Genomic DNA, 27,897 nt, shown 5'->3' with positions numbered 1-27,897 from the left:
GATCAAAACCTTTTAGATCATAATCTCTCAAAATCTTTTCCAGCACAACATAGTTACTTGGGGGTAAAAATCTATAAGGTCTATTCAATCTCATGTCCACCCACTTATATTTTCTTATATAGAAACCCAAATTATAAATAGAAAAGGCTTTAAGCTTCGATTCTGACCCTAATAAAATATTTATGCAGTTTGCCATATACTTTGCATATAAAAAGGCTTTGATATCAGGATAACCTTTACCACCTTTCTTTTTTGGCTTATACAATTCTTCGCGCTTAACCCTTTCCATTTTTGATCTCCATAAAAAATTAAAACATACTTTAATAATTTTTTTCATCGCATTGACAGGTGGAATAAAAATGGTTGCAACATATAAAATCATTGGGAGTAAAACCTGCTTGATAATTAAAATCTTCCCTTCCAACGTTAGCTCTCTCAGATTCCAAAAAGACACCTTTTTCCTAACCCTCTCCAACAGTGATTCCCAATTTTTTACATTTCCACACTCTTCCGAAAAATAGATGCCTAAAATCTTTGCTTCAAAGACTCTCAATAATTTACAATCGGATTCTAAGATAAAACCGCCCATCGTTAAAACACCAGATTTCTCCAAATTGATCTTAAAACCTGATGCCGCCCCAAACCATTCAACCGTTCTTAAAACCCTATTCATACTTCTTAAATCTTTTACAAAAACAGTCACATCATCCATAAAAGCCACCACTTTAACCTGCTCTCCCCAACTCCCAGGAATAAAAAAACCATTAATCACTTTGTCTTTCCTAAAAGCAGTTAAAAGAGGCTCAATCGCACAGATAAAAAGAATAGGGGATAAGGGGCATCCCTGTTTCACCCCACAATTAATCTTTACACTTCCAGATAAAAACCCATTTACAGATACTTTACTAAAACATGCTTGATACAAGGATTTAATACGTTTACTAAAATCATCCGGGCAACCCATTCTCCTTAAAACATCGAATAAAAAATCATGGGCGACTCTATCATAAGCCTTTTCAAAATCCAGAGTAATTAACGCCATCTTCTGTCTTCTATCGGAAACATCCCATATTATGTCTCTAATTAAAATCAACGAGTCACTGATCTTCCGCGTTGGAACTGCACACGTTTGGTCTATATCTATCACCGAACTCACCACTTTCTTTAATCTATTTGCCAACAGCTTCGCATAAACTTTATAATCTGTATTTAAAAGAGTAATCGGTCTCCAGTTTTTTAGCAATTCTCTATCACCTCTTTTGTATAATAAAACAATTACCCCCTCCAACCATGACTCCGGGACACGACATAAAGACTCAACTTTTAAAAACATTTCATAAAATTCATTCCCCACAATATCCCATAATATTTTATAAAACTCAATGGGTAACCCATCCGACCCTGGTGTCTTACCGTTTTGCAATGTATTAACTGTATTAAAAACTTCTTCTTTTGAAATACCCTCTGATAATAATAATTTATTTTCCTTAGTAAAACACTTATCCAACCCTCCTAAAAAATGCTCCTTCAAAGACCTATCTGTATTTTTTGCTGAAAACAGGTTATCATAAAATTCTTTCACTTTCATCTTTTTCCCCTCCAAACTCCTTTCCCCCTCTAAAACCCCCATAAAGGCCTTTTTCTCACAGATTTTTTTAAAAAAGAATTTAGTACATTTCTCGTCTTCCTCCAACACCTTCACACGAGAATTAAAGATAATTTCTTTTCCTTTTTCTCTCAGACATTTTTGAATTTTTTCCTTCGTCACCATAATTTCCTCCTCCACATTAACTCCATTATTCCTAAACTGATACAGACACTGTAGATTTGCATTAAGGTTATTGTATGACTGTCGCTTATCCGCAGCTTTCCTCTTGCCTACTTCCATAAAGAATAATTTAACTTCCTTTTTCATGTAGTCCCACCATTTAAAAGTAGAGTCAAAACATTTCTTTTCTAATTTCAGTTTCTCAAAGAAAAATTTAAAATCCTCCCTTACCTCCTTATGCTGTAACAATGATACATTCAGTTTCCAATGAGACGGCCTTTTTCCCTCATCCGCCTCTACCATCAGTGTACATTCAATTATTCTATGATCAGAAAAAGGTGCTTTATGCGTTTTAAAATTAGAACAAGTAAAATCCTTGGATATAAACAAATAATCTATTCTCGAGGAACAACCTCTTCCTTCCCAAGTAATTTCATACTCCTTCTTCTGCCCGTCCAACCACCAAGCATCTTTTAGGTTAAAAGAAGATAAAATACCCTTGAGACAAGAAACCGAACCATCTTTTACATTATTTAGTTGACAATTAAAATCTCCCCCTAAAATTACTGGAACTACACCTGGGATAAAAAGCTGCAAAATTTCAAACAAATGTAACCTTAAAACTTTTTCTGTATTGGCATAAATATTAAAACATCTATATTTCTTCCCATTCCTTTCTACATCCACTCTTAGAATCCTACCAGGGTATATTTCTTCGTAGTTGGTAATCTCCCATTCCCTGGAACATATAAAACCAACCCCATCACTTCTGAATTCATTCCCGCCTGAAAAACATAAATTACCCTTCCATATACCCCGTAAAAAATCATAATTTAACTTCTTTGACAAATTACATTCTTGAAGAAATACAAAATCAAAATTTTCATTATTAAAATAGTCATAAATCACAGTTCTTTTATATAAGTCATTGAAACCCTGAACATTCAGGGAAGCTGCCCTGATCATCTTTTAGTGACTGGCACCGGGCTATCTCCCCCGCCCTCATCGGATTGCAAAGCACTTTCATCGATACTCAGCCCTTCCGACTCTGATGTACTGGAAATGTCAAAATCCTTTTCACAAGCAAATACTTTTACTACACATGGCCCTACACCACGCTCTTTATCATCTACACTTCTTTTCAAAATTTTTGATGAATCCATCCTTTCCTGACCACAGGGTATACTCTGAGATAAAAACTCCCTAGGGGAAGGCCCTATTACAGGCAGGCTTTGACTTTTCACTACCACCACCTTTCCCCCTGCGCCTCCCTTTTTTACTTCACCCCCTTGTTCTTTTATATTACTCTCTTTGCTTGGTGGAGGGACTTTCTGCATTAATTGTCCCACACCCACCAGCACAGACTTCAATTCTTCAATCCTCCGTTCTTCATTCTTCTTTTCTTCTTTCTTCTTTTCTTCTTTCTTCTGCTCTTCCTTCTCCCGACCTTCTTTCTTCTGCTCTTCTCTGTTCTTATCTTCTTCTAACTCCTTCTCCTTCTTCCTTTCTTCCATCTTTCTTTTCTCATCCTCCTCCGACCTCCTCCCTCTCTCTTCTTTCTTTCTCTTCTCTTCTTCCGGTGTTTTCTTCTTCTTTACTTTTCTCACCTCCTCCATTTCCTGCTCATCAGTTCTCTTTTCACTTGCTTCCTCACCATCCTCGGCTTCATTCTGCCGATGTTCTGATGAAGTATCCATCTCCTCCTCGCCTCCTTTCTTCTTATTTGGACATGCATCCTCCTGATGAGCTGAACCGGGACACCTACAACACTTTTTGCACACAATATCCAAATGTCCATATTTACGGCACCCATAACAGTAATTAGGCATACCCGAAAAAAACAGATATCCACGGCTACGATTAACATAGACATTTGGTGGTGGTCTAAGTACCCCACCTTCTTCTTCTGGGTCCTTCTTGAAGGCTACCAGAAAAACCCTTTTTCCGTTCCACACTCCGAACCTAGTTTCCCCACGTTTTCTTGGGATAACTTTCTCACAATATGCACTTAGATAGTTTATTACTTCACTATCAGTAACAAATGGACTGAACAAATGTATTGTTAGCAGTTTCATGGAGAACTGAAAGGAGGGAATCACTCTCACTCCAACAAAAAGCTCGTTCTCCCTATTAACTTCATAGAGAGTATAGGCTCTTTCACACTGAGAGTTCCCCATTAAAGTTAAATCATATATCCCTCTCGAAAAAAAGGATTGAAAACAAAAAAGTTCCTCCTTTTCAATCTTCAGAAATTTACAAATCTCTCTGAAGATAAACTCGGAATCCTTTTCCTGCCGATAACCAGGAGCCACCAACAAACGGAGTGTATCCTTCAAAGGATAATCCTCTGAAAAATAGTCATTGGAATTGTTCTCCCGATTTTCCCTCCTACCTCCAAATGGCCTCTTCGATTCCATATTCTTTTCCTCCTTCTTTTTCCACAGATGATCAGGAAAAAAAACGACACAGCAGATCGCAGCTCCACCCGGATTTCAATCCTCTTCGTCCTACCGACCTCCACACCACGAAAAAGAACCGTCCTCCAGGAAGAAAAGGCAAATCTAGACTTTGCTCCACACCCAATAGCAGCAGCTGGACCAAGATCCAGAAGGCCGAGTGCAAAGATCCACCTAGATCACCTTGGCCAAATGACGCAACCCACTACAGATCGCAGCCAAAAGGCCGAGAAGCGATAACCAGAATTGGTTTCAAACTACGGAGCCACCCAAGGATCCTGAAAAGTCCATTTGTGGAGATGAGCTCCTGGACTCCCGTTAAGAAGACATGTTGTCAACCTCTAGATCCCTTACATGCCTGCACTTTTCGGCTTGCTGCTGCTGCAATCCACGCGTTTTAGATCTGCATAACTCCACCTCTTTAAACACAGCACCTTCACCCCCTGCTGTTCCCACCCGCCTCAACACCGTTGGAAGGGAGGAGAACCAATTAAGGTGGGGGGTGGGGTGGAACGAGCAGCTGTCTACCCTTAGCAGGAGGGCTCCTGATTACATACCTCTCCTGCTGCTGCTGCTGGCTGTCCAGCAGCAGACTGAAGGTGGCTGCTGCTGTGCACAGGTATATAAAGGCTCAGAGCCTATTATGACACGCGCAGCCAGCGTTCCATTGCCACATTCCATCTACTGCAGGCAGGATACCTGGCTGGCTGAATGTCGCTGAGAAGCTCACAGAGACCGCCATAAGCAACAGTTTAACAGAATGCCACAGACTAATCAACCAAACTTTTTGGGTTGGGTTCTCTTTTATAGTCTGCAGGCATTAAATGAAAGAAGTCAGTGTTCCAGCAGAAGGAGACAACGTTTCAGAAAAGGCATTGTAGCAAACCAAAAAAGAAATTTTAAGCGCAGCAGAGTAACCAGCGCACATACCTGTTAGCTCAGGTGAGTTTAAAAGGCTGCTGTTGATAACAAGGGCATTTGCTAAATAGATGGTGTGTGTGCAACAATATACTGAAAGGTCAATTATATTGTGCAGCTTATCTCACCACCTGTAGTTATTTAGGTGAAAGCTCCAAAATGCTTGCCTAATATGTCTGTTTATCCAAAAGGAAGTAAAAAGGGAGAGCTAGAAAGATAGCATTGCATCACATTACATGGCAATGCAATGCACAGTTGCTGAAGTTGAACCAAAATGAGCTTGTAATCTGGCTTCTGCAACTTTGAACATGAAAAATCCAATGAGGAGAAGAAAAGCAAAGCCAAAGAGTCCATCCCAAAATCCGACAAACAAGCAAAATGAACAAAAAACATTGAATTCAATTCTTTCTGATTTTAGAAACTGCATTAAAGAAGGGGTGCACCGGTCCTGGAGATACTGCAATACCAGGTCAATGCGTGGAGTGGACAGAGCAAGCTCTTTTTCCATCTCCCTGTTCTAAAAATCCATTTAATATATGGTCCCCAGATAGGGGACGTATCAGATATTAAACTGATAAGAACAGATTTTTATTTTTTTTTTTTTTTTTAGAACCTATTCAGGTTAAAATTAAAGTCCACTCCACAGTCCTCTTCTCCCCAAAGGGAGACAAGACGTGGACTCCAACTTAAATCATCATCAGGTTTTGGTACTTTTAATGTCAGAAAAAAAAATTACAAAAATACAACAATACTTACAAAGAAAGAAATGTTTCAGAACCTGAATGGATACCAAAAAAATAAAAATTAAATTATAACTGTATTAACAACAGTAATAACATCAAGTAAAATACTTGTAACCATTATCAAAAGCATGAACCCCAACCCAACTCAGAACCTTAAGGGACAAATCTTCAAACCTTGATGCTGAAAAAACTTGTTTCGATACACCATCTGGTATTCTATATTTCACACAAAAAACATTTTTATCTCTTATTAGTTCTTTCCTAACATTCTCTATAAGATAGTCCAAACGTTTCTCATCATACAACTTACGGTACAACCGGTTAAAATATTCTGCATTCTTTATAAACATAGGTTGTTGAAAAACAACTATATTTTCTTCCATTGCCACCTCCACTTCCTGTTCCTTTCTCTTTTCTTGCTTTTTAACCTTACCACGGCCAGTTCCCTGACTTACACCTCCCATTTCACTCTCTACCCTATCCCCCCAATCTACTCTTGTTTTCTCCATCTCCCTCTGCACTCCTACAGGTTTGCTTTCTTTTCCCTTTACCACCAACACCTTTTCTACACTTTCCTCCTTTCTCTCTACCAAAACCTTTTTAACCACTACCTCCTTCTCTTTATTTCTTTTCCTCTTTGGGCAATTCTTAAAAACATGCGTATCTTCCTGACACAAGTTGCACTTCCTCCGATCTTTACAATCCTTTGACTCATGATCACCTTTTTTGCAAAAACCACATACACCACCCGAACAATTTTCCTTTCCATGCCCGTATTGACGACAAACTCGACAAAAAGTGGGTATACCTCTGAAAAAAATATCACCATTTATATTACCCAACTTAAACCTAGCTGGGGGAAGCAACACAGTCCCCTGCTCATCTTCTTTGAAACGGACCAAAAATTTCCACTTCGAAGTCCAAAAACCAAATTCATTATAAATCTTCCCTTTTGGTGTTACTGACAAACAAAAAAACTCCAAAAATGTAAGAACATCCTCTTCGTCCACCAATGGAGAGTACATTTTAACAATGATCCATTTATCTCTAACGGGGAAGTGTGGCATTACACTTATCCCCTCCATTCTTTTATCCTGGCTTGCAGTCATTTTCCTTAGATATCCTTCAAAAAATACTTTGTCAACAAAAACTATATCATAAACACCCCTCCTGGGGTAGTCCATTATCGCCAACACTTCTTCTGTCTTCAAACCAAAAAGATCCACAAGAACTTGACTCATCACATACCTAAAATCCTTTTGATCTCGAAAGTTCTCCTGAACAACCAAACGAATAGAATTCTGCACCTTAGCGAATTCAGGCACATGATCTTCCTCTCCTTCATGTGATGCTGCAGACATCTTCTTCACAAACAGGTTCTCCTCTTCTCAATAGAAACCTTCAACACCGAAGTGCCAGGTAGATGATCGCCTCCCGTTGCCCGGGGACTAATCCGACTCCCTAATAGCAGCAGGGAGGTGAAGCCCTGCTGAAAAACAGAGCGATCCCCCCAGGCCAAGGAGCCGGGTACCCCGAGCACCTCTCAGCCAAGACCAAGGCAGCAGCCGCTAGATCACTGCACTTGATCTTAGCCAAAAGGCCGAGAAGCGATAACCAGAATTGGTTTCAAACTACGGAGCCACCCAAGGATCCTGAAAAGTCCATTTGTGGAGATGAGCTCCTGGACTCCCGTTAAGAAGACATGTTGTCAACCTCTAGATCCCTTACATGCCTGCACTTTTCGGCTTGCTGCTGCTGCAATCCACGCGTTTTAGATCTGCATAACTCCACCTCTTTAAACACAGCACCTTCACCCCCTGCTGTTCCCACCCGCCTCAACACCGTTGGAAGGGAGGAGAACCAATTAAGGCGGGGGGTGGGGTGGAACGAGCAGCTGTCTACCCTTAGCAGGAGGGCTCCTGATTACATACCTCTCCTGCTGCTGCTGCTGCTGGCTGTCCAGCAGCAGACTGAAGGTGGCTGCTGCTGTGCACAGGTATATAAAGGCTCAGAGCCTATTATGACACGCGCAGCCAGCGTTCCATTGCCACATTCCATCTACTGCAGGCAGGATACCTGGCTGGCTGAATGTCGCTGAGAAGCTCACAGAGACCGCCATAAGCAACAGTTTAACAGAATGCCACAGACTAATCAACCAAACTTTTTGGGTTGGGTTCTCTTTTATAGTCTGCAGGCATTAAATGAAAGAAGTCAGTGTTCCAGCAGAAGGAGACAACGTTTCAGAAAAGGCATTGTAGCAAACCAAAAAAGAAATTTTAAGCGCAGCAGAGTAACCAGCGCACATACCTGTTAGCTCAGGTGAGTTTAAAAGGCTGCTGTTGATAACAAGGGCATTTGCTAAATAGATGGTGTGTGTGCAACAATATACTGAAAGGTCAATTATATTGTGCAGCTTATCTCACCACCTGTAGTTATTTAGGTGAAAGCTCCAAAATGCTTGCCTAATATGTCTGTTTATCCAAAAGGAAGTAAAAAGGGAGAGCTAGAAAGATAGCATTGCATCACATTACATGGCAATGCAATGCACAGTTGCTGAAGTTGAACCAAAATGAGCTTGTAATCTGGCTTCTGCAACTTTGAACATGAAAAATCCAATGAGGAGAAGAAAAGCAAAGCCAAAGAGTCCATCCCAAAATCCGACAAACAAGCAAAATGAACAAAAAACATTGAATTCAATTCTTTCTGATTTTAGAAACTGCATTAAAGAAGGGGTGCACCGGTCCTGGAGATACTGCAATACCAGGTCAATGCGTGGAGTGGACAGAGCAAGCTCTTTTTCCATCTCCCTGTTCTAAAAATCCATTTAATATATGGTCCCCAGATAGGGGACGTATCAGATATTAAACTGATAAGAACAGATACTACACTTGATCTTAGCCAAAAGGCCGAGAAGCGATAACCAGAATTGGTTTCAAACTACGGAGCCACCCAAGGATCCTGAAAAGTCCATTTGTGGAGATGAGCTCCTGGACTCCCGTTAAGAAGACATGTTGTCAACCTCTAGATCCCTTACATGCCTGCACTTTTCGGCTTGCTGCTGCTGCAATCCACGCGTTTTAGATCTGCATAACTCCACCTCTTTAAACACAGCACCTTCACCCCCTGCTGTTCCCACCCGCCTCAACACCGTTGGAAGGGAGGAGAACCAATTAAGGCGGGGGGTGGGGTGGAACGAGCAGCTGTCTACCCTTAGCAGGAGGGCTCCTGATTACATACCTCTCCTGCTGCTGCTGCTGGCTGTCCAGCAGCAGACTGAAGGTGGCTGCTGCTGTGCACAGGTATATAAAGGCTCAGAGCCTATTATGACACGCGCAGCCAGCGTTCCATTGCCACATTCCATCTACTGCAGGCAGGATACCTGGCTGGCTGAATGTCGCTGAGAAGCTCACAGAGACCGCCATAAGCAACAGTTTAACAGAATGCCACAGACTAATCAACCAAACTTTTTGGGTTGGGTTCTCTTTTATAGTCTGCAGGCATTAAATGAAAGAAGTCAGTGTTCCAGCAGAAGGAGACAACGTTTCAGAAAAGGCATTGTAGCAAACCAAAAAAGAAATTTTAAGCGCAGCAGAGTAACCAGCGCACATACCTGTTAGCTCAGGTGAGTTTAAAAGGCTGCTGTTGATAACAAGGGCATTTGCTAAATAGATGGTGTGTGTGCAACAATATACTGAAAGGTCAATTATATTGTGCAGCTTATCTCACCACCTGTAGTTATTTAGGTGAAAGCTCCAAAATGCTTGCCTAATATGTCTGTTTATCCAAAAGGAAGTAAAAAGGGAGAGCTAGAAAGATAGCATTGCATCACATTACATAGCAATGCAATGCACAGTTGCTGAAGTTGAACCAAAATGAGCTTGTAATCTGGCTTCTGCAACTTTGAACATGAAAAATCCAATGAGGAGAAGAAAAGCAAAGCCAAAGAGTCCATCCCAAAATCCGACAAACAAGCAAAATGAACAAAAAACATTGAATTCAATTCTTTCTGATTTTAGAAACTGCATTAAAGAAGGGGTGCACCGGTCCTGGAGATACTGCAATACCAGGTCAATGCGTGGAGTGGACAGAGCAAGCTCTTTTTCCATCTCCCTGTTCTAAAAATCCATTTAATATATGGTCCTCAGATAGGGGACGTATCAGATATTAAACTGATAAGAACAGATACTACACTTGATCTTAGCCAAAAGGCCGAGAAGCGATAACCAGAATTGGTTTCAAACTACGGAGCCACCCAAGGATCCTGAAAAGTCCATTTGTGGAGATGAGCTCCTGGACTCCCGTTAAGAAGACATGTTGTCAACCTCTAGATCCCTTACATGCCTGCACTTTTCGGCTTGCTGCTGCTGCAATCCACGCGTTTTAGATCTGCATAACTCCACCTCTTTAAACACAGCACCTTCACCCCCTGCTGTTCCCACCCGCCTCAACACCGTTGGAAGGGAGGAGAACCAATTAAGGCGGGGGGTGGGGTGGAACGAGCAGCTGTCTACCCTTAGCAGGAGGGCTCCTGATTACATACCTCTCCTGCTGCTGCTGCTGCTGGCTGTCCAGCAGCAGACTGAAGGTGGCTGCTGCTGTGCACAGGTATATAAAGGCTCAGAGCCTATTATGACACGCGCAGCCAGCGTTCCATTGCCACATTCCATCTACTGCAGGCAGGATACCTGGCTGGCTGAATGTCGCTGAGAAGCTCACAGAGACCGCCATAAGCAACAGTTTAACAGAATGCCACAGACTAATCAACCAAACTTTTTGGGTTGGGTTCTCTTTTATAGTCTGCAGGCATTAAATGAAAGAAGTCAGTGTTCCAGCAGAAGGAGACAACGTTTCAGAAAAGGCATTGTAGCAAACCAAAAAAGAAATTTTAAGCGCAGCAGAGTAACCAGCGCACATACCTGTTAGCTCAGGTGAGTTTAAAAGGCTGCTGTTGATAACAAGGGCATTTGCTAAATAGATGGTGTGTGTGCAACAATATACTGAAAGGTCAATTATATTGTGCAGCTTATCTCACCACCTGTAGTTATTTAGGTGAAAGCTCCAAAATGCTTGCCTAATATGTCTGTTTATCCAAAAGGAAGTAAAAAGGGAGAGCTAGAAAGATAGCATTGCATCACATTACATGGCAATGCAATGCACAGTTGCTGAAGTTGAACCAAAATGAGCTTGTAATCTGGCTTCTGCAACTTTGAACATGAAAAATCCAATGAGGAGAAGAAAAGCAAAGCCAAAGAGTCCATCCCAAAATCCGACAAACAAGCAAAATGAACAAAAAACATTGAATTCAATTCTTTCTGATTTTAGAAACTGCATTAAAGAAGGGGTGCACCGGTCCTGGAGATACTGCAATACCAGGTCAATGCGTGGAGTGGACAGAGCAAGCTCTTTTTCCATCTCCCTGTTCTAAAAATCCATTTAATATATGGTCCCCAGATAGGGGACGTATCAGATATTAAACTGATAAGAACAGATTTTTTTTTTGACTTGGAATGTACCCAAACATAGGTACACCCGTTTATTGGATAAAACTTAATTACAATACATTAGATATGAACATAAAATCATTACATTTTAAAATGCATTCGTACATAAATTGATTTCAGTTCAATAAGGCAGTAAAATTACATTAAAATACAGACAATGTGTTTAGATTGCTGTGTTCCATTCTTTTACCAGCCATTGTTTTGATAAAATTACATTTCTCTTTTTATCCAATAAATAATACATATACATTTCACTAAAAGCCAACTCTAAAACATCTTTCACAGATAAAACATCGTGTTTAAAAAGAAGGATGTTCCTGGCCTTCCATAGAGCTTCTTTGATGGTACTGATTGTCTTCCATGCGATGATCCTCTTGCTGGCGTTGGGGCACTCCACACGACCAAATAAGACAGTTTCAAAAGTAAGATCCTTAATGTTTGTCATTTTTTGAAGCAAAGGAAATATTGTAGTCCATGTTTGTCGTGCAAAGTGACAAGTCCATAAAACATGTAAAACAGTCTCATCTCCGAGGCATCTTTGTCTTGGACATCTGGCAGTTCTCACGAGGCCTCTTCGGTGTTGGAATGCCCGACATGGAAGACAATCATGCACACAGCTCCAGGCCAGGTCCTTCTGGGAATTAAAAAGATAGGGTTCATTAATAACTTTCCATATGTCAGTACATTTATTATCATTAAAATTCCCAATCTGTACAATTGATTCCTTTTGTTTGAAACCATTTAAAATCATCTTGCTATCTCTTAAGTCTTCTGCACTTTTCCCTTTTAAGTCATACGTGTTTACAATAGTTCCTAAAATCTTATAGCTTTCTGGTGTATTAAGAGCATATGGGGAACTTAAAACTGTTTCAAACCATCCATGACGTTTCATAAAATAACCTGTGTTAAAACGGATGAAATATGACCAATAACTATTTTTCGACAGTGCATTAAAACATAAAACAAAAAATCTTATTAAAACAAAAGCTCTAAAATCGGGGAAATCTTTACCGCCTTTCTCTTTAGGCTTGACCACTAACTCTCTTTTCAATTTCTCCATCTTGGAGCTCCAGAAAAAAGTGAAACAAGCTTTGATTATTTTCGTAAAGGTATGTGTGGGGGGGGGAAACACCAAACTTAAGTACAATAACAAAGGCACAATTACCATTTTTATAACTAGTACCTTCCCTTCCATTGTTAATTTCCTCAACCTCCACATACATAGTTTTTGATTTACCTTTTGTGCCACAAGATCCCAGCTTTCTTTACCTTTGTTTGTTTCGTTAAAAATCACACCTAGAATCTTTACAGAGTCACATTCAGGAACCGGTACATCATTTAAAATCATATTCCCCACATTTAAAATACAGCTTTTGTTAAAATTTACTTTAAAACCAGATCCACCACAGAAGTATTCCACTTGCCGTAGTGTTTTCCGGATAGACAGGTCATCTTTACATGTTATGGCTACATCATCCATATATCCAGTAACTTTTGCTTCTAGCCCTCCCCCACCTGGCAAATGGACGCCTCGGATTTGCTTGTCTCTCCTTAAGACACTGAGTAGGGGTTCAAGGGCACAAATAAATAACAAGGGGGACAGAGGGCAACCTTGTTTTACACCAGAATTTAAAAACACATCACTTGTCTTAAAACCATTTACTAAAACCTTACTAGTGCAACCATGATAAAATGCTTTGAGAGAGCATAAAAAACCTTCTGGTATACCCATTTTAGCTAAAACATTAAAAAGGAATTGGTGTGACACTCTATCAAATGCTTTTTCAAAGTCGAGAGACAGGACTGCCAGCTTACTTCCCCTCGACTTTGTGTCATCTATTACATCTTTGATTAGATTCAAATTTTCCCAAACACTCCTTCCTGGTATGCCACACACTTGGTTTGGGTGGATTATGTTACCTATTACCTTTTTAAGTCTATTTGCACAAATTTTTGCCATTATTTTGTAATCACAATTTAGAAGGGTGATAGGTCTCCAATTTCTTAGTTGCGTTTTGTCTTCCTTTTTGTATATAAGGGAGACCTCACCTTTCTTCCAGGAGTTCGGTAGGGTTTTTGTATTAAAAACCTCGTTAAAAACATAAAATAAATCCTCCTGTAAAATATCATAAAAAACCTTATAAAATTCTATGGGTATACCATCAGGCCCCGGTACTTTACCAGACTTAAAGCTTCTTATGGTCTCAGATATCTCATCTTCAGTTAGACTCTGTAATAAAACATCTTGTGAGACAGGGTCTAAAACAGTTGTAATTTCATCCAAAGTACTTTTCATAAAATGGTCATCAACAGATTTTGTGTTAAAAAGCTCGGAATAAAATTCATGCACTTTAGCTAAAATACCCTCTATGTCTTGTTTACCTTCCATTGATTCAATAAAAACACGATTTTTCACCATACATTTAAAAAAATATCGTGAACAGGTTTCATTATTTTCAACATGTTGGACCTTTGCATGGAAAATTAACTCTTTACCTCTCTGTTCTAAGGTATGCTGAATTTCACTTTTTAAGTCACTAATTTCTTTATCTACTTCAATCTCATGGCTCTTCAATTTATATAAGGTCTCCAATCTAGTGTTGAGTTGGCAATAAAATTCTCTTTTCTCTTTAGCTTTCTGGACCCCAACCTTCATAAAAAAATCTCTTATGTTCTTTTTCATCTTTTCCCACCACCTACTTATAGGGATATGGGGGTCTCTTATTCTTTTAAAATGTAAATAAAATTCAGTAAAATCAGATAAAACTTGGGGGTCTTCTAAAAGGGAAATGTTTAACTTCCAGGTACCTTTTCCTTTTTTCTTAAAATCATTACATTTCACATAAAAGGATAAAAGTTTGTGATCAGAAAAAACATTAGATAAAAGCTCACATTTAAAAGGCAATACATTTTTAGAGCAGAAAATAAAATCAATCCTGGAGCTACAATTCACGTTGCTCCAGGTTACCCATTCCTCTGCAGGCAAGTCTTTATTACACTCCTTAAAAACATCTGTTAAATTAAAATCTTGTATGACATTTTTTAACATAAAAGACGTTTTATCATAATTCCTACTTGTGGAGCTTGAGAACCTTTTTTCTCCACCTAAAATGCAATTAAAATCTCCTGATAAAATAAGAGGGACAGAATCATTAATAAATAAGGGTAACATATTCAACATATCAGCTCTTTCTTGCTTATCTGTGGCTCCATAAAAGTTTAAAAATTGCCATTTAAAACCATCAATAAAAGCTTTTACTAATAAAATTCTACCTGGTAAAACCTCTTGAACAGAGTCAATAAAAACATTCCCTTTAAAAAGAATGGCGACCCCTGCTGACCTGGACCCGTTTGATCCTGACCATACTGAGGGTCCATGTGCCCAATCAGTCTCATATTCTGTATAATTTAAACTGTGTGGGATGCAGCATTCCTGTAAAAAGAAAACTGTAGCTGTTAGAGAGGATAAAAAATCAAAGAGAGCAACTCTTCTGGTCTTAGTTTTCAACCCTCTAGCGTTAAGAGAAAAACCGCTAATCCCTGCCATAAGAGAAAAAAAGGAAATTTAGCATTCTTTCAAACTCTTACCTCAGCTGGTTTATATTTCTATTCCAGGAGATGAGGGATCATTGATCGTCAACAGAGAGCCCGTCACGGAGGACTCCTCATCTGTTAGTGTCCCAGACCGTAGACCTCCCAGGATATACTCTTGTTCCATTCTGTCCAACTCTGCTTGGTCGTATTGCCTGCCTCTTTGCTCACGAACCCCCATTTGGACCCCTATCGAGGCACCATCTGGGGGAATCGTATCGAGCACATGCGTCTCAGACGTTGACCACTTATTTTCAGGAGTTTCCAGGATCACTGAGTCAGCCATCTCCATCTCCCCCTCCATTTCTGAAGGGGGTGGGACATTGGCAACCTCCTCACCCTGTAAAGGCACCGTTTGAGGTTTCCCACTTCCATCCGGGGGTTCCGGTGGGGGTACTTCCTTAGGTGCCCTATCCACTCCGTGCAACCTGCGTTTTTTTGGCCCAGACTGTTCGCGCCCTTGAGTATTCCCAGGAGGATTCGAAGGTGAGGATTGGCCTGTAGCACCCACCCTCGGTCCCTCCGCAGGGGTTTCTGTTTGTGGGTTACCACGCCGTTCCCTCTTTTGCTTCGAGTTTCCAACAGTACACCATGGCTCACCATCCTCGGTCGGTATTTCCATACTCTCCCCCTCATTCTCCTCCGCGGGCTTGTCCGAACCAGCCGAGGGTTGGTCAGGGGGTGAGGGCTTTTCTGGTTCAGGGGGTGAAGGTCTCTCTGTTTGCCCAGCTTGAGCTCTCTTTGAGGTATTCCTAAAAGGACAATGAGAAAAAGCATGACCTCTGGAAACACAGTTGCTACAAAAAATTCCAGTTGTACAATTTTCAGTTTTATGGTCTTTGCTCCCACAGGCTACACAAGTAATGTCACAGTTAGAATGGCCGTATTTTTTGCATTTCCTACAGAATGCCGGCATCCCATTAAAAAAGAGGTCACTATTCGTGTTTCCAATTCTAAAACGTGCTGGGGGAAGTCTTATGCCCCCCGGGCTTGAAGGGTCCTTAATACATGTCACCGTAAATTTCCACTTACACGCCCAAACTCCGCACTCATTCATAACTTTTCCATGGCTTACCACTTTGCTGAAATAATTGGATAAAAATGAAATAACATCGCTTTCTTTTGTATAAGGAGAGTAAATTTTAACAATTACAGTTTTTATCACATCTAATTCATGTTCGACAATTTTAACACCTTTAAAGATTGGCTTTCTCTGGTAAATTATATCAGGATCATTCATTTTACGGCAAAAATCTTGGTGGATACCTTTTTCAGTGAATGTGACATCGTATACACCACGCTTCGGGTAGTCTTGGATTGCAAGGATCTCGGATTTCTGGATTGAAAAAAATTTCACAAGAAGATCATCCACAATAAAACGTAAACCTCTGTTATCTTTACCTCCCTCATGGAAGTAAAACCGCACCGTATGCCGTAACCGGGCATAGGTCGGAATTTCACCTGGATCTGAATCCATGGTGAAACAAGGATTTCCGCAACAGGAAAACGGGGATTTCCGCAACCAATAATGGGGGATTTCCGCAACTAAGGAGTCGCTGAACAATCCTAGGACTGTACAGCTGGGATCGCAACCCGTTGCCCAGGGACTAAGCCCACCTCATTATAGCAGCAAGGGCCTAAGCCCCACTACAAGAGTGGGACCCGAACCCAAGGCCAAGAGGCGGGGTACCCCAGGCACCTTCCAACTACAACCAATGCCAGTAAAACCAACACTAGATCGCAGCCATAAGGCCGAGAAGCGATAACCAGAATTGGTTTCAAACTACGGAGCCACCCAAGGATCCTGAAAAGTCCATTTGTGGAGATGAGCTCCTGGACTCCCGTTAAGAAGACATGTTGTCAACCTCTAGATCCCTTACATGCCTGCACTTTTCGGCTTGCTGCTGCTGCAATCCACGCGTTTTAGATCTGCATAACTCCACCTCTTTAAACACAGCACCTTCACCCCCTGCTGTTCCCACCCGCCTCAACACCGTTGGAAGGGAGGAGAACCAATTAAGGCGGGGGGTGGGGTGGAACGAGCAGCTGTCTACCCTTAGCAGGAGGGCTCCTGATTACATACCTCTCCTGCTGCTGCTGCTGCTGCTGGCTGTCCAGCAGCAGACTGAAGGTGGCTGCTGCTGTGCACAGGTATATAAAGGCTCAGAGCCTATTATGACACGCGCAGCCAGCGTTCCATTGCCACATTCCATCTACTGCAGGCAGGATACCTGGCTGGCTGAATGTCGCTGAGAAGCTCACAGAGACCGCCATAAGCAACAGTTTAACAGAATGCCACAGACTAATCAACCAAACTTTTTGGGTTGGGTTCTCTTTTATAGTCTGCAGGCATTAAATGAAAGAAGTCAGTGTTCCAGCAGAAGGAGACAACGTTTCAGAAAAGGCATTGTAGCAAACCAAAAAAGAAATTTTAAGCGCAGCAGAGTAACCAGCGCACATACCTGTTAGCTCAGGTGAGTTTAAAAGGCTGCTGTTGATAACAAGGGCATTTGCTAAATAGATGGTGTGTGTGCAACAATATACTGAAAGGTCAATTATATTGTGCAGCTTATCTCACCACCTGTAGTTATTTAGGTGAAAGCTCCAAAATGCTTGCCTAATATGTCTGTTTATCCAAAAGGAAGTAAAAAGGGAGAGCTAGAAAGATAGCATTGCATCACATTACATGGCAATGCAATGCACAGTTGCTGAAGTTGAACCAAAATGAGCTTGTAATCTGGCTTCTGCAACTTTGAACATGAAAAATCCAATGAGGAGAAGAAAAGCAAAGCCAAAGAGTCCATCCCAAAATCCGACAAACAAGCAAAATGAACAAAAAACATTGAATTCAATTCTTTCTGATTTTAGAAACTGCATTAAAGAAGGGGTGCACCGGTCCTGGAGATACTGCAATACCAGGTCAATGCGTGGAGTGGACAGAGCAAGCTCTTTTTCCATCTCCCTGTTCTAAAAATCCGTTTAATATATGGTCCCCAGATAGGGGACGTATCAGATATTAAACTGATAAGAACAGATTTTTTTTTTGACTTGGAATGTACCCAAACATAGGTACACCCGTTTATTGGATAAAACTTAATTACAATACATTAGATATGAACATAAAATCATTACATTTTAAAATGCATTCGTACATAAATTGATTTCAGTTCAATAAGGCAGTAAAATTACATTAAAATACAGACAATGTGTTTAGATTGCTGTGTTCCATTCTTTTACCAGCCATTGTTTTGATAAAATTACATTTCTCTTTTTATCCAATAAATAATACATATACATTTCACTAAAAGCCAACTCTAAAACATCTTTCACAGATAAAACATCGTGTTTAAAAAGAAGGATGTTCCTGGCCTTCCATAGAGCTTCTTTGATGGTACTGATTGTCTTCCATGCGATGATCCTCTTGCTGGCGTTGGGGCACTCCACACGACCAAATAAGACAGTTTCAAAAGTAAGATCCTTAATGTTTGTCATTTTTTGAAGCAAAGGAAATATTGTAGTCCATGTTTGTCGTGCAAAGTGACAAGTCCATAAAACATGTAAAACAGTCTCATCTCCGAGGCATCTTTGTCTTGGACATCTGGCAGTTCTCACGAGGCCTCTTCGGTGTTGGAATGCCCGACATGGAAGACAATCATGCACACAGCTCCAGGCCAGGTCCTTCTGGGAATTAAAAAGATAGGGTTCATTAATAACTTTCCATATGTCAGTACATTTATTATCATTAAAATTCCCAATCTGTACAATTGATTCCTTTTGTTTGAAACCATTTAAAATCATCTTGCTATCTCTTAAGTCTTCTGCACTTTTCCCTTTTAAGTCATACGTGTTTACAATAGTTCCTAAAATCTTATAGCTTTCTGGTGTATTAAGAGCATATGGGGAACTTAAAACTGTTTCAAACCATCCATGACGTTTCATAAAATAACCTGTGTTAAAACGGATGAAATATGACCAATAACTATTTTTCGACAGTGCATTAAAACATAAAACAAAAAATCTTATTAAAACAAAAGCTCTAAAATCGGGGAAATCTTTACCGCCTTTCTCTTTAGGCTTGACCACTAACTCTCTTTTCAATTTCTCCATCTTGGAGCTCCAGAAAAAAGTGAAACAAGCTTTGATTATTTTCGTAAAGGTATGTGTGGGGGGGGGAAACACCAAACTTAAGTACAATAACAAAGGCACAATTACCATTTTTATAACTAGTACCTTCCCTTCCATTGTTAATTTCCTCAACCTCCACATACATAGTTTTTGATTTACCTTTTGTGCCACAAGATCCCAGCTTTCTTTACCTTTGTTTGTTTCGTTAAAAATCACACCTAGAATCTTTACAGAGTCACATTCAGGAACCGGTACATCATTTAAAATCATATTCCCCACATTTAAAATACAGCTTTTGTTAAAATTTACTTTAAAACCAGATCCACCACAGAAGTATTCCACTTGCCGTAGTGTTTTCCGGATAGACAGGTCATCTTTACATGTTATGGCTACATCATCCATATATCCAGTAACTTTTGCTTCTAGCCCTCCCCCACCTGGCAAATGGACGCCTCAGATTTGCTTGTCTCTCCTTAAGACACTGAGTAGGGGTTCAAGGGCACAAATAAATAACAAGGGGGACAGAGGGCAACCTTGTTTTACACCAGAATTTAAAAACACATCACTTGTCTTAAAACCATTTACTAAAACCTTACTAGTGCAACCATGATAAAATGCTTTGAGAGAGCATAAAAAACCTTCTGGTATACCCATTTTAGCTAAAACATTAAAAAGGAATTGGTGTGACACTCTATCAAATGCTTTTTCAAAGTCGAGAGACAGGACTGCCAGCTTACTTCCCCTCGACTTTGTGTCATCTATTACATCTTTGATTAGATTCAAATTTTTCCAAACACTCCTTCCTGGTATGCCACACACTTGGTTTGGGTGGATTATGTTACCTATTACCTTTTTAAGTCTATTTGCACAAATTTTTGCCATTATTTTGTAATCACAATTTAGAAGGGTGATAGGTCTCCAATTTCTTAGTTGCGTTTTGTCTTCCTTTTTGTATATAAGGGAGACCTCACCTTTCTTCCAGGAGTTCGGTAGGGTTTTTGTATTAAAAACCTCGTTAAAAACATAAAATAAATCCTCCTGTAAAATATCATAAAAAACCTTATAAAATTCTATGGGTATACCATCAGGCCCCGGTACTTTACCAGACTTAAAGCTTCTTATGGTCTCAGATATCTCATCTTCAGTTAGACTCTGTAATAAAACATCTTGTGAGACAGGGTCTAAAACAGTTGTAATTTCATCCAAAGTACTTTTCATAAAATGGTCATCAACAGATTTTGTGTTAAAAAGCTCGGAATAAAATTCATGCACTTTAGCTAAAATACCCTCTATGTCTTGTTTACCTTCCATTGATTCAATAAAAACACGATTTTTCACCATACATTTAAAAAAATATCGTGAACAGGTTTCATTATTTTCAACATGTTGGACCTTTGCATGGAAAATTAACTCTTTACCTCTCTGTTCTAAGGTATGCTGAATTTCACTTTTTAAGTCACTAATTTCTTTATCTACTTCAATCTCATGGCTCTTCAATTTATATAAGGTCTCCAATCTAGTGTTGAGTTGGCAATAAAATTCTCTTTTCTCTTTAGCTTTCTGGACCCCAACCTTCATAAAAAAATCTCTTATGTTCTTTTTCATCTTTTCCCACCACCTACTTATAGGGATATGGGGGTCTCTTATTCTTTTAAAATGTAAATAAAATTCAGTAAAATCAGATAAAACTTGGGGGTCTTCTAAAAGGGAAATGTTTAACTTCCAGGTACCTTTTCCTTTTTTCTTAAAATCATTACATTTCACATAAAAGGATAAAAGTTTGTGATCAGAAAAAACATTAGATAAAAGCTCACATTTAAAAGGCAATACATTTTTAGAGCAGAAAATAAAATCAATCCTGGAGCTACAATTCACGTTGCTCCAGGTTACCCATTCCTCTGCAGGCAAGTCTTTATTACACTCCTTAAAAACATCTGTTAAATTAAAATCTTGTATGACATTTTTTAACATAAAAGACGTTTTATCATAATTCCTACTTGTGGAGCTTGAGAACCTTTTTTCTCCACCTAAAATGCAATTAAAATCTCCTGATAAAATAAGAGGGACAGAATCATTAATAAATAAGGGTAACATATTCAACATATCAGCTCTTTCTTGCTTATCTGTGGCTCCATAAAAGTTTAAAAATTGCCATTTAAAACCATCAATAAAAGCTTTTACTAATAAAATTCTACCTGGTAAAACCTCTTGAACAGAGTCAATAAAAACATTCCCTTTAAAAAGAATGGCGACCCCTGCTGACCTGGACCCGTTTGATCCTGACCATACTGAGGGTCCATGTGCCCAATCAGTCTCATATTCTGTATAATTTAAACTGTGTGGGATGCAGCATTCCTGTAAAAAGAAAACTGTAGCTGTTAGAGAGGATAAAAAATCAAAGAGAGCAACTCTTCTGGTCTTAGTTTTCAACCCTCTAGCGTTAAGAGAAAAACCGCTAATCCCTGCCATAAGAGAAAAAAAGGAAATTTAGCATTCTTTCAAACTCTTACCTCAGCTGGTTTATATTTCTATTCCAGGAGATGAGGGATCATTGATCGTCAACAGAGAGCCCGTCACGGGGGACTCCTCATCTGTTAGTGTCCCAGACCGTAGACCTCCCAGGATATACTCTTGTTCCATTCTGTCCAACTCTGCTTGGTCGTATTGCCTGCCTCTTTGCTCACGAACCCCCATTTGGACCCCTATCGAGGCACCATCTGGGGGAATCGTATCGAGCACATGCGTCTCAGACGTTGACCACTTATTTTCAGGAGTTTCCAGGATCACTGAGTCAGCCATCTCCATCTCCCCCTCCATTTCTGAAGGGGGTGGGACATTGGCAACCTCCTCACCCTGTAAAGGCACCGTTTGAGGTTTCCCACTTCCATCCGGGGGTTCCGGTGGGGGTACTTCCTTAGGTGCCCTATCCACTCCGTGCAACCTGCGTTTTTTTGGCCCAGACTGTTCGCGCCCTTGAGTATTCCCAGGAGGATTCGAAGGTGAGGATTGGCCTGTAGCACCCACCCTCGGTCCCTCCGCAGGGGTTTCTGTTTGTGGGTTACCACGCCGTTCCCTCTTTTGCTTCGAGTTTCCAACAGTACACCATGGCTCACCATCCTCGGTCGGTATTTCCATACTCTCCCCCTCATTCTCCTCCGCGGGCTTGTCCGAACCAGCCGAGGGTTGGTCAGGGGGTGAGGGCTTTTCTGGTTCAGGGGGTGAAGGTCTCTCTGTTTGCCCAGCTTGAGCTCTCTTTGAGGTATTCCTAAAAGGACAATGAGAAAAAGCATGACCTCTGGAAACACAGTTGCTACAAAAAATTCCAGTTGTACAATTTTCAGTTTTATGGTCTTTGCTCCCACAGGCTACACAAGTAATGTCACAGTTAGAATGGCCGTATTTTTTGCATTTCCTACAGAATGCCGGCATCCCATTAAAAAAGAGGTCACCATTCGTGTTTCCAATTCTAAAACGTGCTGGGGGAAGTCTTATGCCCCCCGGGCTTGAAGGGTCCTTAATAGATGTCACCGTAAATTTCCACTTACACGCCCAAACTCCGCACTCATTCATAACTTTTCCATGGCTTACCACTTTGCTGAAATAATTGGATAAAAATGAAATAACATCGCTTTCTTTTGTATAAGGAGAGTAAATTTTAACAATTACAGTTTTTATCACATCTAATTCATGTTCGACAATTTTAACACCTTTAAAGATTGGCTTTCTCTGGTAAATTATATCAGGATCATTCATTTTACGGCAAAAATCTTGGTGGATACCTTTTTCAGTGAATGTGACATCGTATACACCACGCTTCGGGTAGTCTTGGATTGCAAGGATCTCGGATTTCTGGATTGAAAAAAATTTCACAAGAAGATCATTCACAATAAAACGTAAACCTCTGTTATCTTTACCTCCTTCATGGAAGTAAAACCGCACCGTATGCCGTAACCGGGCATAGGTCGGAATTTCACCTGGATCTGAATCCATGGTGAAACAAGGATTTCCGCAACAGGAAAACGGGGACTTCCGCAACCAATAATGGGGGATTTCCGCAACTAAGGAGTCGCTGAACAATCCTAGGACTGTACAGCTGGGATCGCAACCCGTTGCCCAGGGACTAAGCCCACCTCATTATAGCAGCAAGGGCCTAAGCCCCACTACAAGAGTGGGACCCGAACCCAAGGCCAAGAGGCGGGGTACCCCAGGCACCTTCCAACTACAACCAATGCCAGTAAAACCAACACTAGATCGCAGCCATAAGGCCGAGAAGCGATAACCAGAATTGGTTTCAAACTACGGAGCCACCCAAGGATCCTGAAAAGTCCATTTGTGGAGATGAGCTCCTGGACTCCCGTTAAGAAGACATGTTGTCAACCTCTAGATCCCTTACATGCCTGCACTTTTCGGCTTGCTGCTGCTGCAATCCACGCGTTTTAGATCTGCATAACTCCACCTCTTTAAACACAGCACCTTCACCCCCTGCTGTTCCCACCCGCCTCAACACCGTTGGAAGGGAGGAGAACCAATTAAGGCGGGGGGTGGGGTGGAACGAGCAGCTGTCTACCCTTAGCAGGAGGGCTCCTGATTACATACCTCTCCTGCTGCTGCTGCTGCTGGCTGTCCAGCAGCAGACTGAAGGTGGCTGCTGCTGTGCACAGGTATATAAAGGCTCAGAGCCTATTATGACACGCGCAGCCAGCGTTCCATTGCCACATTCCATCTACTGCAGGCAGGATACCTGGCTGGCTGAATGTCGCTGAGAAGCTCACAGAGACCGCCATAAGCAACAGTTTAACAGAATGCCACAGACTAATCAACCAAACTTTTTGGGTTGGGTTCTCTTTTATAGTCTGCAGGCATTAAATGAAAGAAGTCAGTGTTCCAGCAGAAGGAGACAACGTTTCAGAAAAGGCATTGTAGCAAACCAAAAAAGAAATTTTAAGCGCAGCAGAGTAACCAGCGCACATACCTGTTAGCTCAGGTGAGTTTAAAAGGCTGCTGTTGATAACAAGGGCATTTGCTAAATAGATGGTGTGTGTGCAACAATATACTGAAAGGTCAATTATATTGTGCAGCTTATCTCACCACCTGTAGTTATTTAGGTGAAAGCTCCAAAATGCTTGCCTAATATGTCTGTTTATCCAAAAGGAAGTAAAAAGGGAGAGCTAGAAAGATAGCATTGCATCACATTACATGGCAATGCAATGCACAGTTGCTGAAGTTGAACCAAAATGAGCTTGTAATCTGGGTTCTGCAACTTTGAACATGAAAAATCCAATGAGGAGAAGAAAAGCAAAGCCAAAGAGTCCATCCCAAAATCCGACAAACAAGCAAAATGAACAAAAAACATTGAATTCAATTCTTTCTGATTTTAGAAACTGCATTAAAGAAGGGGTGCACCGGTCCTGGAGATACTGCAATACCAGGTCAATGCGTGGAGTGGACAGAGCAAGCTCTTTTTCCATCTCCCTGTTCTAAAAATCCATTTAATATATGGTCCCCAGATAGGGGACGTATCAGATATTAAACTGATAAGAACAGATACTACACTTGATCTTAGCCAAAAGGCCGAGAAGCGATAACCAGAATTGGTTTCAAACTACGGAGCCACCCAAGGATCCTGAAAAGTCCATTTGTGGAGATGAGCTCCTGGACTCCCGTTAAGAAGACATGTTGTCAACCTCTAGATCCCTTACATGCCTGCACTTTTCGGCTTGCTGCTGCTGCAATCCACGCGTTTTAGATCTGCATAACTCTACCTCTTTAAACACAGCACCTTCACCCCCTGCTGTTCCCACCCGCCTCAACACCGTTGGAAGGGAGGAGAACCAATTAAGGCGGGGGGTGGGGTGGAACGAGCAGCTGTCTACCCTTAGCAGGAGGGCTCCTGATTACATACCTCTCCTGCTGCTGCTGGCTGTCCAGCAGCAGACTGAAGGTGGCTGCTGCTGTGCACAGGTATATAAAGGCTCAGAGCCTATTATGACACGCGCAGCCAGCGTTCCATTGCCACATTCCATCTACTGCAGGCAGGATACCTGGCTGGCTGAATGTCGCTGAGAAGCTCACAGAGACCGCCATAAGCAACAGTTTAACAGAATGCCACAGACTAATCAACCAAACTTTTTGGGTTGGGTTCTCTTTTATAGTCTGCAGGCATTAAATGAAAGAAGTCAGTGTTCCAGCAGAAGGAGACAACGTTTCAGAAAAGGCATTGTAGCAAACCAAAAAAGAAATTTTAAGCGCAGCAGAGTAACCAGCGCACATACCTGTTAGCTCAGGTGAGTTTAAAAGGCTGCTGTTCATAACAAGGGCATTTGCTAAATAGATGGTGTGTGTGCAACAATATACTGAAAGGTCAATTATATTGTGCAGCTTATCTCACCACCTGTAGTTATTTAGGTGAAAGCTCCAAAATGCTTGCCTAATATGTCTGTTTATCCAAAAGGAAGTAAAAAGGGAGAGCTAGAAAGATAGCATTGCATCACATTACATGGCAATGCAATGCACAGTTGCTGAAGTTGAACCAAAATGAGCTTGTAATCTGGCTTCTGCAACTTTGAACATGAAAAATCCAATGAGGAGAAGAAAAGCAAAGCCAAAGAGTCCATCCCAAAATCCGACAAACAAGCAAAATGAACAAAAAACATTGAATTCAATTCTTTCTGATTTTAGAAACTGCATTAAAGAAGGGGTGCACCGGTCCTGGAGATACTGCAATACCAGGTCAATGCGTGGAGTGGACAGAGCAAGCTCTTTTTCCATCTCCCTGTTCTAAAAATCCATTTAATATATGGTCCCCAGATAGGGGACGTATCAGATATTAAACTGATAAGAACAGATACTACACTTGATCTTAGCCAAAAGGCCGAGAAGCGATAACCAGAATTGGTTTCAAACTACGGAGCCACCCAAGGATCCTGAAAAGTCCATTTGTGGAGATGAGCTCCTGGACTCCCGTTAAGAAGACATGTTGTCAACCTCTAGATCCCTTACATGCCTGCACTTTTCGGCTTGCTGCTGCTGCAATCCACGCGTTTTAGATCTGCATAACTCCACCTCTTTAAACACAGCACCTTCACCCCCTGCTGTTCCCACCCGCCTCAACACCGTTGGAGGGGAGGAGAACCAATTAAGGCGGGGGGTGGGGTGGAACGAGCAGCTGTCTACCCTTAGCAGGAGGGCTCCTGATTACATACCTCTCCTGCTGCTGCTGCTGCTGGCTGTCCAGCAGCAGACTGAAGGTGGCTGCTGCTGTGCACAGGTATATAAAGGCTCAGAGCCTATTATGACACGCGCAGCCAGCGTTCCATTGCCACATTCCATCTACTGCAGGCAGGATACCTGGCTGGCTGAATGTCGCTGAGAAGCTCACAGAGACCGCCATAAGCAACAGTTTAACAGAATGCCACAGACTAATCAACCAAACTTTTTGGGTTGGGTTCTCTTTTATAGTCTGCAGGCATTAAATGAAAGAAGTCAGTGTTCCAGCAGAAGGAGACAACGTTTCAGAAAAGGCATTGTAGCAAACCAAAAAAGAAATTTTAAGCGCAGCAGAGTAACCAGCGCACATACCTGTTAGCTCAGGTGAGTTTAAAAGGCTGCTGTTGATAACAAGGGCATTTGCTAAATAGATGGTGTGTGTGCAACAATATACTGAAAGGTCAATTATATTGTGCAGCTTATCTCACCACCTGTAGTTATTTAGGTGAAAGCTCCAAAATGCTTGCCTAATATGTCTGTTTATCCAAAAGGAAGTAAAAAGGGAGAGCTAGAAAGATAGCATTGCATCACATTACATGGCAATGCAATGCACAGTTGCTGAAGTTGAACCAAAATGAGCTTGTAATCTGGCTTCTGCAACTTTGAACATGAAAAATCCAATGAGGAGAAGAAAAGCAAAGCCAAAGAGTCCATCCCAAAATCCGACAAACAAGCAAAATGAACAAAAAACATTGAATTCAATTCTTTCTGATTTTAGAAACTGCATTAAAGAAGGGGTGCACCGGTCCTGGAGATACTGCAATACCAGGTCAATGCGTGGTGTGGACAGAGCAAGCTCTTTTTCCATCTCCCTGTTCTAAAAATCCATTTAATATATGGTCCCAGATAGGGGACGTATCAGATATTAAACTGATAAGAACAGATACTACACTTGATCTTAGCCAAAAGGCCGAGAAGCGATAACCAGAATTGGTTTCAAACTACGGAGCCACCCAAGGATCCTGAAAAGTCCATTTGTGGAGATGAGCTCCTGGACTCCCGTTAAGAAGACATGTTGTCAACCTCTAGATCCCTTACATGCCTGCACTTTTCGGCTTGCTGCTGCTGCAATCCACGCGTTTTAGATCTGCATAACTCCACCTCTTTAAACACAGCACCTTCACCCCCTGCTGTTCCCACCCGCCTCAACACCGTTGGAAGGGAGGAGAACCAATTAAGGCGGGGGGTGGGGTGGAACGAGCAGCTGTCTACCCTTAGCAGGAGGGCTCCTGATTACATACCTCTCCTGCTGCTGCTGCTGCTGGCTGTCCAGCAGCAGACTGAAGGTGGCTGCTGCTGTGCACAGGTATATAAAGGCTCAGAGCCTATTATGACACGCGCAGCCAGCGTTCCATTGCCACATTCCATCTACTGCAGGCAGGATACCTGGCTGGCTGAATGTCGCTGAGAAGCTCACAGAGACCGCCATAAGCAACAGTTTAACAGAATGCCACAGACTAATCAACCAAACTTTTTGGGTTGGGTTCTCTTTTATAGTCTGCAGGCATTAAATGAAAGAAGTCAGTGTT

At 41.3% G+C, this 27,897-nt stretch overlaps 8 non-coding genes across 8 annotated transcripts; all 8 read right to left on the bottom strand.

Annotated features, from left to right (window-relative positions):
* Positions 1–5,574: 5,574 nt before the first annotated feature.
* LOC141217627 (U2 spliceosomal RNA) lies at positions 5,575–5,759 on the bottom strand. Its single transcript, XR_012286450.1, has one exon. It is a non-coding gene; the product is annotated as a U2 spliceosomal RNA (small nuclear RNA).
* A 2,853-nt stretch (positions 5,760–8,612) lies between these two features.
* LOC141217441 (U2 spliceosomal RNA) lies at positions 8,613–8,803 on the bottom strand. The gene has a single exon (XR_012286276.1). It is a non-coding gene; the product is annotated as a U2 spliceosomal RNA (small nuclear RNA).
* Positions 8,804–9,915: 1,112 nt separating this feature from the next.
* LOC141217576 (U2 spliceosomal RNA) lies at positions 9,916–10,106 on the bottom strand. Its single transcript, XR_012286406.1, has one exon. It is a non-coding gene; the product is annotated as a U2 spliceosomal RNA (small nuclear RNA).
* A 1,115-nt stretch (positions 10,107–11,221) lies between these two features.
* Positions 11,222–11,410, bottom strand: LOC141217617 (U2 spliceosomal RNA). The gene has a single exon (XR_012286441.1). It is a non-coding gene; the product is annotated as a U2 spliceosomal RNA (small nuclear RNA).
* A 6,449-nt stretch (positions 11,411–17,859) lies between these two features.
* On the bottom strand, positions 17,860–18,048 carry LOC141217618 (U2 spliceosomal RNA). The gene has a single exon (XR_012286442.1). It is a non-coding gene; the product is annotated as a U2 spliceosomal RNA (small nuclear RNA).
* Positions 18,049–24,494: 6,446 nt separating this feature from the next.
* On the bottom strand, positions 24,495–24,685 carry LOC141217440 (U2 spliceosomal RNA). Its single transcript, XR_012286275.1, has one exon. It is a non-coding gene; the product is annotated as a U2 spliceosomal RNA (small nuclear RNA).
* A 1,109-nt stretch (positions 24,686–25,794) lies between these two features.
* Positions 25,795–25,985, bottom strand: LOC141217439 (U2 spliceosomal RNA). Its single transcript, XR_012286274.1, has one exon. It is a non-coding gene; the product is annotated as a U2 spliceosomal RNA (small nuclear RNA).
* A 1,115-nt stretch (positions 25,986–27,100) lies between these two features.
* Positions 27,101–27,290, bottom strand: LOC141217593 (U2 spliceosomal RNA). The gene has a single exon (XR_012286422.1). It is a non-coding gene; the product is annotated as a U2 spliceosomal RNA (small nuclear RNA).
* Between the last annotated feature and the right edge of the window lie 607 nt (positions 27,291–27,897).

The sequence above is a fragment of the Phyllobates terribilis genome, unplaced genomic scaffold (genome assembly GCF_046119375.1).
Source record: "Phyllobates terribilis strain yellow unplaced genomic scaffold, ASM4611937v1 Scaffold_241__1_contigs__length_2998254, whole genome shotgun sequence".
In the NCBI taxonomy this organism is placed as follows: domain Eukaryota; kingdom Metazoa; phylum Chordata; class Amphibia; order Anura; family Dendrobatidae; genus Phyllobates; species Phyllobates terribilis.
Note: the sequence above shows the minus strand (reverse complement) of the source record. Positions and strands in the feature narration are given on the sequence as shown.